The sequence below is a fragment of the Emydura macquarii genome, unplaced genomic scaffold, assembly GCF_026122565.2.
Source record: "Emydura macquarii macquarii isolate MOO-44397 ecotype Brisbane River unplaced genomic scaffold, CSIRO-AGI_Emac_v2 contig_1768, whole genome shotgun sequence".
NCBI lineage: Eukaryota > Metazoa > Chordata > Testudines > Chelidae > Emydura > Emydura macquarii.
The window spans coordinates 2,158,166-2,174,219 of NW_027131905.1; the positions used below are offsets into that span (position 1 = coordinate 2,158,166).

The 16,054-nt window shown below is 44.7% G+C and overlaps 1 protein-coding gene across 1 annotated transcript in view; it reads left to right on the forward strand.

Moving 5' to 3' along the window:
• The first annotated feature begins 9,366 nt into the window (after positions 1 to 9,366).
• KIAA0232 (KIAA0232 ortholog) overlaps positions 9,367 to 16,054 on the forward strand; it is a 130,882-nt gene continuing 124,194 nt past the window's right edge. Inside the window, exon 1 of the mRNA XM_067556425.1 lies at positions 9,367 to 9,468. The gene's annotated coding sequence lies outside the window, so the exon portion shown is untranslated. The remainder of the gene's footprint in view (positions 9,469 to 16,054) is intronic.

Below are 16,054 nucleotides of genomic sequence, written 5' to 3' on the forward strand. Positions count from 1 at the left end.
AAGAATTGAGACCCTCACATACAGACACTGATAAAGATTCCCCTGCACAACTGCTCTGCTCAGTAGCAGATCTTCACCACTGATATACACAGACAGCCACACACACAATTGATGCAGATTCTCCTCCATACATGTAATAGACTCAATGTCCCTCCATGTATATTACAAGACTTTGCCCACAAGGCCTTCCCAAAGTGAAAGACCACATGACAGAGCCCTTCACAATTGATTCAAAACCTGCACACAGACCTTTCTTACAATTGATATGCACCCCTTTCCAGGCCTGTGGGTAGGAGTATCAAATTTACGGGATCTTCACCTCCCTCCCAGGCCTGAGGGGGACAACTGCATTGTGGGATTTTCACACCTCATACTGGGTGGGGAGTGGAGTGAATCAGAGCCACTGGTCCCAAGCTTGTGTGCTCCAGCCCTGTTTCCAGAAGGGAGGCACTAGCTGTTCAGTCCACATGCTGGGGGACCAGCTGTCCTTCAGCAAGCACATGAAAAAGTTCTGACTGGCCAATGGACTTGACAGGGGTGGGACAAGATCGCTGTGGGCTCACAGCAGTGCCAGTCTGGCATATGGGCATGTACTAGCTGTTTCTGAAGTCCTCTCCAGAGTGAAGCCAGAGCCAGGTTAGCAATAATTTGTGGGTTGTTGCCAGGAGTTGAATTGGGTGGGTACAACAAAGAACCACTCAGCAGTACTTTTCCCAGGCTCTGACCTCAAAACAAGCTCCATTCACTTGAGATGCCACTTACAGCAGATTGTGCAGACATTCAAAATATAAACATCTGATTTGCTGGGCTCCTTTGACTAGGCTCCCGTTCCATAGAGTTGGGATGCTTCTCTGCATCCTACTAGATTTTTGGAATTGGTAAATTATTGAATTACGCAAGGGTTAAACCACTTTAAATACATCTGTATTAGCACTATGCACCACTCTAATTAGATTGATTTTATGTAAAACTGGTGCAACTTTTTTATAGACAAATCCTTACTAGCTTTTAGGGAGAGACGTAGAGATGAATTTAAGATACTTTCTGAGGACAGAAGCAATAGAAGAGTTGATTTTGATTGATTATTGCTTGCTATAGAGCTGTCAATTGGTGGAATGACTCAGTAGAAAATAGTCAGCAAGGTTTTTTTAAGTTTCATAACAAGAAGTAAAAAAAACATATTCAGTAAGTAAACAGGCAAAACCGCTCCCTTTTGCATTCAACTCAGTCCTATGACCACTGGATTAGAAGCCCTATTTTCTTAGTTGAGCTCCTGAACATCTGTGCAAAGGCTTGGAGGCTAACCTAGAGTTCATTCCTTGCTCATCTGCCCCAGGCAGCCTGTCATAGAAAATGTCAGGCCAATATATTTTTAAAATTGCTACAGATTTTTGGATATCTAACTTTAGAAATTTAGGCCTACTTTTTCCAGTTTAAGTTAACAGGTGTTGCAGCGGCTCAGCACTTCTGAAAAGCAGCCCTAAGGAAGGCACCCAAAATAAGTGGCATATTTGAAAAATTTGGGTCTAAACTGAAACAAGCCACTCTTTTACCAGAATAAGAATGTCCAGGCAGAGGGTTATATTGGAATAATTCTATCACTTTAAATTCACACTTTTGTTTATACTGAAATAACTTTCCCATGTAGAAAAGGCCTAAAAAGACTACAGCACTAAAAAATAAATAAATCACCATTTCAGGATGAGTACAGTTCCTCCAAGGTGATGTTTGATGCATGACTTTTTGTATAAAAGAAACATCATTGATCAATTTAGGTAACATACTGCATTCAGTGACTATAAGAACAGAACATTCGGGACTTGATAAGTGTGAGAGAAAATAATTTGTATTGTTGGAATAAAGAGAACTCTAATTTCAGCATCCTACCTGTTGATTGTCCTTATACCTATATATATTCCTATGTGAAAAACAATTGAGTTGCTAATTCTGGAGGGCTTTTTAATTAAATGTATTTAAATAAATAGTTCCATTAGTGTTTTGGTGTCTTCTGGTTTTTTTGAAACACACTCGTAGGGTAACATTGTTTTCTTTTATGTTTAATACTGACCAATGAAATGTAATTCTATCTTAATTCTGGTGTGTTCCTTTTTGATTAAATTGGCATTAGTCAATGGAAATATAGTTTTACAGGTTCTGAATAAGTGATAAACTGAAAAAGGAAAACTTTTCTTTTTAGTCAATGGATTCTCTGGAAGAGGATTTTATTTCCAGACAGGGTTCTGTGGAACAGCAAAATAAACTTTATTTACTTAGCTGCATGTACACTAATTTTCTTTAATATACTTTGTGTACTTATATAATACTCTTGCCTAAGAATCTTAAGTCCTTTCAAATTATTTATTCTTACTCTAGATAATTATCCCCATTATGCATATTTGTAAACTGAGTTACATACAAATTATGACAGAGCTATGAACAGAATGGGCGTATCATGACTCCTACGTCTGGTCTATGCTGCAAAGTTATGTTGGCATAGCTATGTCAGTCAGAGATGTGAATAAACCACACCCTGACCAACATAGCTATGCCAACAGAACCTCAGTGTAGATGCAGCTATGTTGATAGCTGTGTCAGCAGACACCCTCATCTAACCAACAGAAAGGTTGGTCCTACACCAGCAGAAAAACCCCTTCTGTCAATGTAAACTGTCTACACTATGGAGCTGTGCCAGTGTAGTCTCTGTAGTGTAGACACACCCCATGTTCCCTACTTAGCTGCTAGACAAAAATTCCAGGCTCTCCTTAATGCCTTGAAAGGATATCATTCTTGAGTTTTATTTATTTGGAAAATGAACATTGTGACGGAATCAGGTATATTTCCTAATTCATGACACTACCCAGTTTCCTAATTTGCATTCCTGTACCTGCCCTGCATATTTTTCCTATGTACAAACCAGTATGAACATTAGTAACCAAGTGCCATGCCTTAGCAACCATTGCTTTCATAAAATAAATTAGGGTGGTTCCCAAAGTAACCTGCTGTAAGAGACAATGAACACATAGTATTTCTAAACTAATTAGATCACATCCCAAAACAGTGATTTATCCGCATAAGGTATTTAAACAGAAGTTGCTATAATTAAACTACCCATAGGGCCATGTCTACACTACAAACTTATCGCTGACTCAAGTTATGTAAGCATACAGCCATCACAGTACATTGCTTGTGAGCGTGCATACTTGCTCCTTGTGTCAGTGCGTACTCACTAGGAGTGTTTGTATTGATGCAGAGTGCAGTGCATCATGGTAAGCATCCCACTGTACAACTCACCACTGACCAGTGCACTGACTTTTGGGAAATCTTGGCAATGCGTGATGGACCTGAACCAAGTTGCATATGGATGACTGGGAGTGGAGGATCAACTTTCCAGCTTGGAAGTGTCGTCATCCCATAATGGTATCTATAGCCCATCATTTTCATGCCTTTTTTCAAAATTCCACAGACCTGTGCTGCCTTGCTCACTGTCCACAATCTCTGACAGAAGCATGTAGCCTGCCCAACTCTGCACTATTGTCATGGGCATTACAAACACAGGGCCCTGATCCTGAAGTATTTGCAGACTAGCAAGAAGAACCGAATGAGTGGGGAACATGATGATTCTGTGGAGGACAAATTGTTGTGGGACAGAGTGAGAAACAATTCATGGTTGTTGGTGGCATTCACAGCGCAACTTCGGACAGTGGAGCACCATTTCTGGGCCCAAGAAACAAGCACTGACTGGTGGGATCATGTCATAATGCAGGTTAGGGGTGATGAGCAGTGGCTTCAGAACTTTCAGATGCACAAGGCCACATTCCTGGATTTGTGCGCTGAGCTCACACCAGCCCTCCAGGGTGGGGATACCAAATGAGAACTGCACTGACAGTGAACAGCAAATGACAATCACACTGTGGAAACCATGCCAGATTGCTACCAGTCAGTTGGGAATCAATTTGGAGTTGGGAAAATCCACTACGGGGACCATTGTCATGCAAGTGTGCAGGGCCATTAATTGTCTCCTTCTATGCAGGACTGTGACTCTCAGCAAAATGCAGGACATGTCATCCCAAGTCCTTTTCTTTTTCTTCTTTATCTGGCTCAGACATTCCGTTTGTGTGGATGAGAAGACTCTGAAGGCCACAATGGCAGCAGCTGAAGATAAAACACAGAGAGATACCCTTGTCAGTCTATTATTCACTAGGGAAAGTGAAACTTACCATGTCAAACTTGGTCCCCTAAAGTTTTAGGCACTACATTCTTACTTCTGCTCAGGATTGCTTGTGCACAGCACCAACCGTGGTGAATACGGCCCGCTGGGAGTTGGGGAAATGAGGAGGGAATTGCTTGGTTGTGTGAATCTAGAGCTATGATACTGAAAACTGACTCTATTTTGATGATTTTAGCTGATATATCACTCCTGAGGGTCACAAAGGCAGAAAGCACAGCTGCTGCTGGCATCCTGAAGCCACCCAGGCCCATACACTGCTAGCCTGTGCACTGCAATGATGTCTGCTGAAGTTATCGCTGGGTGGCATGGGGAAGTGTCCTACCATGGCGGAAGAAATAAGGTCGCCCTCCTTTGCAATTCTCAGCTGAAGGTTTCTGAGTACCTCCATGAAAGCTCCATCAAGATCTCTCAGGAGGATTCAAAAGACATCCCTGTGTACACAAACAAACTGGTCCACATGCCCCCCTCCGCCTAACTGTAGAGGGGAATGAAAAGCAGATAGCATTATACCTCTCTTGGTTGTAACACTGCCTCTTCTACAAGAAGTAAATTCATGAAAAGTCACAAGATGTGTCCTGCTACATTGGGGGTGCCATCCCTGTAATTGAAAATGTATCTACACACTGACCCGAGGTTCCTTCCTCTGCATCGGGCTTGCCAGTGATTGACTGATGGGACTATGCAGGAGTCACAACAGATCCTGGCTAGCTGAGCAGCTGGCTCTCCCAGTCGCCTGTCCCCTGTCCTCCTCCTCTATGTTCACAGGCCCTTGTGACTCAGGCTCCTCAGAAGTATTCACGGTGCTCTGTGGGTTGGTGGTGGAGTCTCTGCCAAGTATGGTATGCAGCTTTTTGTAAAAGTGGCAGGTCTGCGGCTTGGCACCAGATTGATTTGTTGGCCTCCCTGGTCTTCTGGTATGCCTGCCACAGTTCCTTGGCTTTCACATGGCAACATTTCTTGTCCTGTCATACCCCTTCTCCTGCATTCCCTGAACAATCAGCTCATAGATGTTGATGTTTCTACCTCTGGTTCAGAGCTGTGCCTGCACAGCCTCTTTCCACAGGTCCAGAAGATCCAATATCTCCTGTCTACTCCAGGCAAGAGTGCATCTGGAGCATGCAGCCAGCATAGACAGCTGGACAGTTACACTCAACAATGGAGAGTGGCTAGGTGTGCTCCTCAAGCCAGACCATCAGGAAAAGGAATTTAAAAAATGTGCAGGGTTTTAAAGGAGGTGGGGATGGGCTTCCAGTCTCTTTGACCCCTGGGACGGGAGCTCACAATGGTGACCAGAGCAGTCAGTGTAAGGCACGGTGGGACAGACAGCTGCTGGAGGTCAGTTAGGGTCAACAGAGGTAACACAGTGTCTACACATGCACTTCAACTTAAGTACATTGACCCTGGCTCTATGCCACTCAGGGAGGTGGTGATACTATATTGGCATAATGAGGTGCTTACAGCAGTGGGAGACCAAGTTAAGTGTAGACATATGCACAACTAGGTTGACGTAAGCTGCCCTGCGTCAATCCTAAATTTTAGTGTCGACCAGGCCTAGTAGAAGTGTGCTATCTCTAGTGGGCCATTTGTTTAAATTCTTCTGTTCACAGCCAAGGACAATAGGATGTTCTTTCAATCAGAAGAAAGTTGACTATTTTCAAATTCACCCTCTTATCTTTAAATATCCAGTGGAGAAAATCATTGCCCAGACTGATTGGTCATTCATCTAAGGATAATTAATTGTGAAGACACCTTTTTGCAACTTTGAAGGCTCTCATTCCCTGGGATGTTTACCTAGTGGGCTATCCAAACTTTACTTAAGGCCCTAAAACTGCTACAAATTGACTCGAGGATGACGTGTGATGGTGCACTGGTATTATAAGTCTAACCTCAGTGTAATGCCACAGTGGGGATCGCTGTCGTAATATTCCTATCCATCTAAACAGTCCTCACAACACTGGATCCACAGTAGATGCTCCATTCTGGTAAACTTCCTGCATGCTACTGCACAAGGCTAACTGGGCAAGAAACTACATATTGGTTCAAATAGCCCTGCTCACATTATGGAGCTCATTTATATATGAACAAGTAAGAAAGAGGGTGAACTCTTCTCTGCTACTTCACCAGTCTCCTGACAGCTTTCTCTACCCTTGCCCCAGCCTCCATTTTGGGTGCCTCTTTTCCCATTAATCTATCCAATGCTTGCTTCTAGTATTGCTCATAGCTAAGGCTAATATGTTGTCACGGTTATTTTTAGTAAAAGTCACAGACAGAACACGAGCAATACACAAAAATTCACAGGAGCCCATGACCTGTCCCTGACTTTTACTAAAAATAACCATGACAAAATATTGGCCTTCGCTATAAGCAATACTGGAAGCAGGCATGGGACAGCTTAATGGGAAAAGGGATCCCAAAAATGCCCTGAGGACATTACTGAAGCCCGAGGGGGGAATGAAAACCTAGCTCCACTATGGAAGGGGAGGGTCCAGCAATTGTCACCAGCCCAGACCCCTAACACTGGCATGCTGAGCTCCCCATTGGTGGCTCAGGGCTACACAGTATTCCCCTGCCTGCAGCTGGAAGCTGTGGGGTCCACCAGCTGAGGCTGGAAGCCATCCACTGTGGCTGAAGGCTGTGGGGTCTCCTACTGCCCATGGTGGGTCTAGGCTGTGGGGTGCCCCCATTGTGACTGGGAGCTGTGGGGGGGTCACCACTGCCTCTGCCACCCGCAGCAGCTGGGAACTGCAGGGGCTGCCCACCCACCACAGCTTGTTACTCTGTGGTCCCCTCTCTGCCTGCAGCTGCTGCGGGCAGTGGGGTTCCCCCGCTGCCCACCACAGCTCAGATCCAGGGGTCCCCGCTGCCTGCCACAGTGGACAGCAATGGGGTCCCCGCCACGACTGCAGCTTAGAACTTCCAGGCCCCTGCCGCCCACAGCGGCTCAGAGCTGGGGGGACCCTGCAGTAGCTAAGAATTGCCCACCCACTGAGAGCTCTGGGACCCTGGCTGTCTGTGGTGGCTGAGAGCTCTTAAGTCCCTGCAGCCCTCAGAAGCTGACAGCTTCAGCCCCGCTGCCCCAGGGCAAGGAATGAAAGTTGAAGAGGATAATTTCACGGAGGTCTCTGGAAGACATGGAATCCGTGACTTCTGCAACCTCTGTGACAGATTCACAGCCTTACTCTTAGCATTATCAAGCCACAATAGAATGAAACTAACGTGATTATTGGTGGTTTCACTGTGGCCCACTACTTTTGAAGAGTAGTGGGGAAATTAGTCCCTTTTAATAGTCTTAATTTCACTCTACTGCAGATTGGCAAAGCTATGAAAAAAAGCACTAAGACTGTCTGTTTGCAGCCATCACTGCATCCACTTCCACAGTTTGGATGTAGGTGGTTATTATTTTTTGCAACCATAAAAGCTAAAAACTTAGTTTTGTTTTAATGAAAACCTAAATTCTGCAGAAGTTGATGAGATCCTTTATTTACCAAGTGAATCTTTCAACTCATTCTTTGATAGGCAGGCAGGCAGACATTCCACTGGACAGCTAGCAGACAGCACCACTAAGGGTTGGTCTACACTAGAGAGTTTTGTCAACAAAAGTCAGCTTTTGTTGACAAAACTGAGGAAGTGTACACATTCAAATGCTCCTCCCATCGATGTAACTCCCTTGATATGTCGACATAATAGAACCACTTCAACAAGAGGTGTAGGACTTATGTTGGCATACATAAGGCGATGCAGTGTCAATGTAGACACTGCATTCCCTTACATTGGTAGTTATGTCATTCTTGTCAATTTCATGGCTTGACAAGAAAACCAGCTGGGAGTGGGGCAAAAAGCCCTGACAGGGAGGGTAGCTTCTTCTGCTCCCCACCTGGAGACATGCAACCTTGTCAATTTCATGACTCGGGGGGAGGGGTGTGTGTGAGAAACCTGGGAGCCAGTGGGGCTCTGGGCAGGGAGCTGAGAGAGCTGAGCGACAGGGCTCTGAGCTCCCCACACTGCCCCTCTTAGGTTGGTGGAAGTGCTCCTGGTGAGGACGCACTTCACCAACCCAAGGAGGGTCATGTGGACATCAGCCACCGCCGTAATTATTGCGATGGCTGTAAGTCGACCTATGTTAGGTCAACTTATTTTTTGAGTGTAGACAAGGCCTTATAAGAGGGTGGTGTAGTGAAACTAATCTGTGGTTAGATTCAGCTGGTGAATGAAGAATTTGTGTCCAGCTGTCTCTGACAATCCAACCTCTTACCCCAGCTGTTTAAATATGAGGGTGCAAAGTGCAATATTGTACATGCTGAAGTGGCCTCATTTGTCTGCCTATCCTACATGCAGAGAGTTGTACTAGCAATAATGGAGGTAGAAGGGGGAATGTAGTTACATAGATATCACCCCTTCCTCTTTGCTAATTATTTAATTGGGGACTAGAAGAGTGGTACTTTCCCAACGCCAGAGGCTTAAAGTCAGACACCAGTCAGTGTCAGCTGTGTATAACTTCATAGGAAGAGCAACTTTCTTCTCAGGTGCTTTGCCCAGCAGATAAAGAGTTGGGGGGGGGGGTGTGTCGTTGCTGTTAAGCGTCAGAATCACCATGATGGCTGAACACGGGTCGCTCTGCGCTAGGATTTAAGGCTGCTGCTACCGCCGCAGACTCAGGCGGCAAGGACGCTTTGCTTCGTGCAGAAAGGACACCAATGTGACCACACCACAACACTGACAAACGCGGAGCTGGCGGGGCCCCCAAACGCCCCAGCCAGACAAAGCCAGTACCGGCTCCCAGCTGCAGGGAGGGAGGGAGCCAGCCAGCCGGCCGGGGCTGGGGGCAGGGATTGAAGAACACCTGTCTGCACGCCAGCCCCTCTCGGGCCGCCCGCCGCGCCATTTTGCCCCAGGCTGGTGCCGGGCCTGCCGGCGGGTGCGCTGCGCGGCACGCGACGTAGAGGTCGGGGACGGGTCTGGGTCGCCCTGTGGGCGGAAGGATACGGGGCGGAGTCGCCGGTTCGGTCCGCCGGGGCGCTGAGTCCTGTTGCCGGGTGACGGAGCTGCCGGCCCTCCTCCCACCCCGTGGCGCTGAGAGCTCTGCCGCCGCCGCCGCCGGTTTACGTAACGCCTCCCAGGGCAGGTCCCGGCTCCGTCCCGCCCGCCTCACTCGGGGACGGCAGCAGCGGGACGGAGTCCGCCGCCTCCTCCGGCTGCCAGAGGCCCCAGGGCCCCGCTCTGCGCCGCCGCTGCCACGGCAGGTAATTACCCGCCAAAGGGCCCGGGTGAGGGGGGTGCAATTACAGGCCGGGCCGGGCCGGGCGGCTGCTTCCCCTCAGGGGACCCGGGCGAGAAGGGGACGTAGGGCCCCCGCGCAGGACGAGCCTGACGGTCCGGGGCTAACGAGGCCTGAGCCGGCTCGCTCCTCTTAGCGCGCCCGGGATGGGAGCTGTGGGGGAGCCGGGCTTCCAGGGGCAGTGCGTGCCCCTCTCCTCGGCTCCATGCTGCCAGTAGCCGGCCTGGAGTGGAGGAGCGGGACGGGGAGGCCCCAGCACGCAGGGGGAGGGGTGGGAGGGAGCGAGCGAGAGGGGCTGGCGAGAGGCCGGTGAGGAGGGAGGGCTCGGGGGCGGGGCGGGGCTGGGGGCCCGTCCGGGGGTTCCCTCTTCCCCGGCCCGAGCGCGGACTCTGCCTGGGGGAGGTGAGTCCTCTTCGGCGTCGCCGGGGCCACCGCGCCAAGTAAGCGGGGCTGGGCATGGGGCTCAGAGGAGGAGAGGACGGCCTGGCCCGGGATCGGGAGCTTTGTGCAGGCGCCTCAAGCGCCGGCTCAGCTCCTTCCCCTTCTCTCCTCTTACCTCCCCCCCCCCCCTTTCCTCGGGCCCAGCCTCTGGCAGGGGACGGCGGCCATCCGTGCACTTCCTTGGCCCGAGCTGCTGTCACTCGGGCGTAGCGGGTAGAAACCCGGGGATTTGCCTCGGGAGGATTCAGCGCCCCAAGCTCCTGATCAAGACGAGCAGGCCCTGCTCGGCTTGTCTGTGAGGCGGAGGTGACATGGCTGGGCTGGGCTGGCCTGGCCCCCGCCTACATCGTGTACAGATGGGTTTCACTCCGTGACCTCTCGTCTTGCGAGTTACCCTACAAGACATAGGCGGCGGCTGGTGCTGCCCTGTCAGGAAAAGCTGTGTGATCGGTCTAAAAGCTTGTAATGAGGGCAGGCTAAAATATCCAGTACCTGACGTACAATATATAAGGCTTGTGCTAGGGGCAGACTTGGTCGGACACTCAGTCCTCTTTCCTTCCAACAGCATTTTTGTCCTTTAAGGGCCTATTGAAGGAAAAGGCGGATGGGGAGGTTGTTGGGGCTGGGGGCTACTGCTGCTTAAAGAGGAGGAGCTACGATGGCGGGAGATTGATGGGGAGTTATGTCCTATGGTAACTGAACTGGCCTACAGTTGGGCGGGCCCTAAAATGCAGCAGCCTCTCATAGGCAGTGGGCGACAGGGAGGGGTACAAGGTTTGGGGAAGGTTACGGCTGAATGCAGAAGTGACACAAACTGACACTTCATTTCAGGAAAGTCGGCCTCACTTCCATCTTCTCCACATGTCTTTATAGTTTTTAAATCATTTATTGAATCTGCTTTTACAAGCTCTTGTTTTAGTTAGTTTCAGACACGTATTTGGCACTCATTTGAAGTGGGCTGATGCTGCTCTTTTAATAAGGACAAACTAACCACACTATCCTGTATTTTAATACTGTGTTAAAGGATTTGGCTTGCAGTTGGCAGAATTGGAGATTAAAGGTTACTGTTTTTTCATACTAGATAAGTGCTGTAGAGGCATCTTTTTCTCCATCTTTTGATTTTTGAGCCTTTGGTCTTGCATCATATGTTATACGGTACTTTTATAAAGAGACAGTTTTACTGGGATGGGATGGAGATTTGTAGGTCATAATTAGCTTCAAATTGTAGATATGTCAAAGCCTAACCCATCATGATTCCATTGACAGTTTTGTAAATAAGTATTTTACTGCGCTGTTCACTTAAGCATTAAAGTTTTGTGCTAGTGCATGACAATCTGAAAATTGACTGGAAACTCTAAGTTGAGAAAAAAATTATAATAAAATAAGGAAATCTTTCTCGGTTTTTTTTTTTAAATGACATGTAACTTAATAGTGTCCCTTGAAATTTTAAATGTACCAATTGTGTTTGCCATGTTTATTCTGTTAATAGAACAGACTGTTAACGTAGTGTTGTGCAGAAAAGGCTAATAAATAAAGTATGTGTAATATATGCTCTCTGTATATGAAGTGAAAGATCCTTTAGGTAGAATGAAGGTGGTGAACAACTGTGTAACACCACCATGCATTTATATTACACCTCAAATTGTATGAGACCAAACATTACAATGAGAATCTGCAGACTTGAATTGGGGAGGGGAGGATTTGTGACTGCCTGTTGCCCCTTATCCTGCTCATCAGCAGGTCAGTGCCTACAATCAGTGGAGGAGGAATGGGTTTTTAGTCTTGAACATTCCTACTGCATCACACAATTATCTTCGTGCTATGAGATCTGCTGGCTTGGTGGTCTGTATTTCCTGTTGCTTCTGTGAGATGATCCTTCTCCATAAGGGAAATTCCAAGGATGCAGCATGAACGGGCGCACACACAAGATAATATTGACTTCTATGCTCTGTGGCTTTAGTAGGAAGTAGGATAAATGAAGGAAAATGATGCCACCGAGAACAGCTGACCTACCATGTAATGTGCAGATTTGGATCTTTATGGAACATCATTGAGTTTTAAGGAGCATACCACAGGAGCCAGCCCCTTTTATTGAGCTTTAGCCAGGATTCACCTTGGTTTAACAGAAGTAAAGGGGAGCATTGGGCTATAGTCGAGAATGGTGGGTGTTAAATCAATTCCTTTTTATGTGTTGAGTAATAGCTTTTAAAAGTATAAGATTTGGCTGTTAGACATTCTTTGAATAAGAGTTTTTGTTAGGTGTTTGAAAGATACTCATTTGTAAAGTAATTTGTTCAGAAGATGTTGAGGAATGAAATGATCCTAGTTTATTTTTACTCAGTACCAGATTTTTTTTAAATGCATGAAAGTTTAAAGTAAATACAAGTTTTATAGCGGTCTAACAGAACAATATAATAAAGTCCTTAAAACTACGTGTGATGTAAATTGTAACTACACTCATGGATGAATATCATTGTAATAGTAATAAGTAAGTGACAATGCAGAGTAAAGTGAAATGCTCAATAAGAGGAATAGGAACTATTTTAGGTATCTATACCCCTAATGGATCTCAGAAAGCAAATTGCTTTCAGAAAATATTTACTGTAGTTTCTTTACCATATTTCCTTTTGAACTGTGCAGTGGTGGTTGGAGCCACCATTTATGTCAATAAAACATTGTGTCTGGCCTAATAAATCATTTGCAAGTAGAGCTGTTATCATAGACAAAAGTTAGACTTCTTTAAATTCCCCACCAAATCAAGAGGCAAGTAGACTTTACAAATACAATTGTAAAGACTTAAATGGGTACTTAATTTCTATGTTCAATTTCCTCTTTTTAATGTTAAATTAAATTTAAATTGACAACCATTTTGAGGAAAAATCATATTTTCCTGTATTCATCACATTTAAGTGACTTACAAACTGTTCTTGGGAAGAAATACCTAGAAACTAGGGTGGTTTGAGTGCCTCAGGTAGTAATGGTAATCCTACAGTTACTGACTTCAAAAAAAAATATTAATTATAAATCTTTTAAATGCATGGTGCATGAGATGATTTCACAAAAGTGAATTCGGCACATCAATACTAGATGTTGAGGGGTTAAATGTGTTCTGTAGTGGTTCATAGTGTGTGTCGTGGTGGTTTTGTTAAGCTAGCTTAAGCATTTTAGTCAGATGGCTCTTATTTTACAATATTTAAAACTAGAAAACCAGCCTTTTTAAAGTTGTAGGAGGAGTCACTGAATTTACTATAAATACTCAGCTTCAGTCTGTCAGTTAATTCTTACATACTTTCACGCAAAAATATCTGAATTTATGCATTTAGAAACTTCTTTAACTGTCTTCCAGAATTCTTACAATTATATTATTATCTACAGTTAATATTTCAGCTTCTCTGCCTCCACTGTAGTTAATCTGCTTTTCTGAGGTCTTTGAAGGAAGCAGGTAATTCATCCCTTACACTGCTTAAGTTCTAACTACTACTGTATACAGTAGTTAAACTGTAGCCTGCTAAAGACTTAAGTTGGTGCATAGGCCTTATATATGACCACTTCAGTGAATTTCAATCTAAAAGATGATGTAGCATCATTTGTATTTTTTCTTTTACATATTGGTCTACAGCAGTGTTTCTCAATTGGTGTTCCGCGGAACCCTGGGGTTCTGCAGGAACACTGTTAGGGTTCCGCGAGAAAGTGACATCGCCCCGCCGAGAGCAGCTGTTCTCCGCCCCGCCGAGAGCAGCTGTTCTCCGCCCCGCCGAGAGCAGCTGTTCTCCGCCCCGCCGAAAAAGGGAAGATGTCCTGGATTTTTCGGCTGAGGGTATCGAGTATGAGTGTAATTTCCCCATGGAGCCTAAAGGGTTCCATGGGGAAATTTAATTGAGAAACGCTGACCTAGTTGTTTGTATATAATTTGCTTATTTCGACATTTTTTTTGGCCCCATACGTAAAAATACTGTTAAGAGTTTGGGGGGTTCCACAATTATTTATCCAGTTCAAAAGGGTTCCGTGGCCAAACTTAACTGAGTAACACTGGTCTACAGCATTGAGGAAGAAGCAAGCATTTCCTACTTAGTTGTGTAATGAGTTTTTTTTAATAAATATTTATTTATGTTCCAAAAATTCCCACAACTTTCTAGGCAATATGCATACACTCAGGAAGACTAGCTCCTGTCCCAAAGAGCTTACAGTCTAAGAAAACAAATAACATATAAACATTGAGACAGAGAGAAAATCTAACCATACACTTTTTATATACTCTTTTAATGTTTTAATTTAATACCTCAATTTATAACATTATACCTGAGTCAGCGTTGCCTATTAAGTAGAGTACTGGATGGGGACATGGGAGACCTTGGTTCTAGTACTGTTGTCACTGGTCTGCTGGGTGATCTTGGGCAAGTGATGTCACCTCTGTACTTCCAATTCCTTGTCTGTAAAATGGGGATAATAGTACTGACCTACTTTGCTTTTTGTTAGTAGATCTCAAAATGCTTTACATTCTATAAGAGCTAGGTATTATTATGTCGCATGTTGTTAGTTGGCCATTTTCTTATAAGAGTCAGGGAAGAAGTTGATCTTGATAAGGGGTTTTGAAGGAGAGGGTAATAGTTTTACATATTGGTTCAGGGAACTGTGTTCTATGCATATAAACCAGGGAAGAAGGTGTGAAGATGTGTGAGATGCAGATCAGTGGATAGCTGGAGATCAGAGAAGAAGAGGCAATGTTTATATAATGCTTCACAATTTTAATGTCAAAGCACTGTAGAAATTTAAGGTGAAGCATATAGGAAACCAGTCAAAACTTAGGAGCATACCTTTGCATGTGAATATTTTTAATATGTTAGCTAATCACTTCAACTATAAAGTGATGAAACTGACTTACCAAGTTAAAGTTTTAAGCTATATCATGTATGTATTTTTTTGGTTTAAGAACACCTAAACCACCTTTATTGGTACTTCAGCTAGTCTTTTGACTAACAATCAGTAAATGGCTCAAAAGTAGTTGTTGTCATTTAATGAGGAACTAATACCACTGACCTCTTGTGACATTATAAATTGTCATCAGTTCCTTGAAATAGAGAAGTTTGAACAGAACAGATCTGTAGGAACTGAGTAGTTAAGTTGTATGGTACATAAATAAGGATTCTAATGCTTTTAAGTGTTGTGGCTTTTTTAGTTTAGTATTTTGGGATGTGTTTAGGGTTCAGACCTTGAAGACAGAATTTCTTATTAACTTCTTACCTGATGCAATTGAGGATTACAAAGTAAGTCTGCTGCATTAGAGCCACGTTGTTCGTTGCTGTTTTCAGTGTGAAATAACACGAACCTCCTAACTTGTAGACTATTTAAACTAGAAGCATCACACTATATGTACAGCCATAATTGTGTGTTATAGGAGCTATGAAGTCTGCACACCTGGGTGGAAGTACATCATTACTAGCTCAAATCAAATGTATTATTTTAGAGTACTGAAAAAATGCAGCCAATTTCTAGTGATTTATATTGTAGTGTAATGTAAAAATCTTATTGTAAACTTTGCAACTTTTTTTTTTTTCTAGATGCATCATGATACTGCCTCAAGGTTTGAAGTTAGTCAGTGTTACCTAATTAACTGAAAGTTGCTCTTGAATGACTTCCCATTCCCCTCTTCCTTTCCTTTCTGCCCAGTCTTTGGTAGAGTTCATTCCGCTGCTTATTTGGTTGTAATATTAGACAGTATAAATAAGATTGTGAAATGCTTGGTGTTATTGCAGCATGTCTCACTGCTTTGTTGAAAATTGTACTGAGATGTGTGGCTAACATGGGCCCAGTCTACACTTAAAAATTAGATCAACCTCACTGTTATTCAGGGCTCTGAAAAATTTTGTGCCTTGAGTGCTGTAGTTAGGCTGACCTAACCTCTTAGGCAGATGCAGCTATGTTGACAGAAGAATTCTTCTACCTACTACTACCTTTTAGGGCAATGGATTAATAACATTGACAGAAAAACCCCTTCCATCAATGTAGGAAGCATCTACAACTATGGTGTCAGAGTAACACAGCTGCAGTGCGGCCATACCTATGCTCTACTGCTGGTGAAGTTGCCTGAAGTATCCTGATCAATTGAGTTC